The sequence below is a fragment of the Chrysochloris asiatica genome, unplaced genomic scaffold, assembly GCF_000296735.1.
Source record: "Chrysochloris asiatica unplaced genomic scaffold, ChrAsi1.0 scaffold00294, whole genome shotgun sequence".
NCBI classification, from domain to species: Eukaryota; Metazoa; Chordata; class Mammalia; order Afrosoricida; family Chrysochloridae; genus Chrysochloris; species Chrysochloris asiatica.
In genome coordinates this window covers 3,253-4,712 of record NW_006408812.1, presented here as the reverse complement: position 1 = coordinate 4,712, position 1,460 = coordinate 3,253, and positions in this window count along the sequence as shown.

Sequence of the window (1,460 nt, the reverse complement as noted above, 5' to 3'; positions counted from 1 at the left end):
TGATTTTGTTGTTGTTGTTGGTATTTTTCTATTGCACTTTGGAACTTTATTTGAACAGAAATTACAGCACATGAAGAAGGACACTTTTTGAGCTAGCTTAGTTTTAATAGTGTTGCTCTCTCAAGTGGTTAAGCCATTCTGACTATTATGAGTTCCTTGGCAATGTTTTAGTTTGCTATTTGTGTCTCCAACACCAAGGCTACTTCTTGTTAAGAAGGGCTGCATGGCTGATTTTGGTATCTCTAGCTCAGCAGCCTGGCTGTTTTAAGGGTAGAAAACTTGGCAACTGATTGAAAAAAAAAAAAAAAAGTGAACTCATGAGAGGCAAAGTGTGTGTGTGTGTATTTATGTGTACGGGAGAGAATATAAAGTATGACTCACTAAATTACCTCCTAAAAATATATCCCTTTTTCAGCTCAAGTTCAGAAGATATGCCATGATATGATTATTAGGAAATTCAAGCTGAGGCATATTTTTGCTTTGAAGATCATAGAAGAGCTCTCCTGGGTTTTGTAAAACAGATTATCAGAGGATTTCAAAAGGTTATAAAATAAATTCTGGGAAAGTGTCCTAATCATTGCCCTAATGACTTACCATATTCAGCCTCTCCCTTCTTTCTCATTGCTGCTAATGCTCATTTTATGTAAAAACCTCAACTGGAACTAACTAGGACATCTTTAGGGTAATGTTTTAGTTTCTAGGCAATAGTAATTTTCAATTAAAATTGCACAGTGTATCTATGAATTGAAAGTCAGTTACAAGGACGTTATATTATGAGCTTTTAAGTTTTTCTAATCACCCCCGAAACCCCACATATTTATCAAAATTGGCAACAAGTTTTTGGTTTGTTTTCCATTTTATGCCACAGTGCTTATCTGTTCTCCATTCCTCTCTGTGGAGGGGAGACAAAAATCTCACCAAGACTTAGGTACAGGCCTCCTTAGGCTATAGTGAGGCCTGCACAGCTCAAGATAAGAGAAGAAAGCACTTCAAATAGCTAGGAATTAATCAGCCAGTCTGGCTTCAAGCTCGGTGTTACAACTGAGCAATTCAGTTTCAGAAGCTCACTTACATGAAATTAAATGAGACAGACTCATTTAATTCTTGTGTATAAAAGCCTCTTGAAGCACAGTTTAAACCAGTTAGTTTGTGATGTCATGGAGCAAAGGGGCTAATTGAGCTCACTGGAAGGGGAAGGGCCCCTGAGTTTATATGGCCTTTGAAACAATTTCCTTATGTCTTATTCATACCTTCATAGCATTATACTTGGTAGCATCCATTATTATTTAACCAGAATATTCAACCCCTCCTCTCATTATTTGCAATAGAGGCAGTTATTTAGGGAATACATGTTGTTGTTGTTGTTATGTGTAGCTGAGTCGGTTCTGACCCATAGTGACCATGTATAGGGTTTCCAAGGAGCGACTGGTGAACTTGAACTACCGATCTTGCAGTTCAAA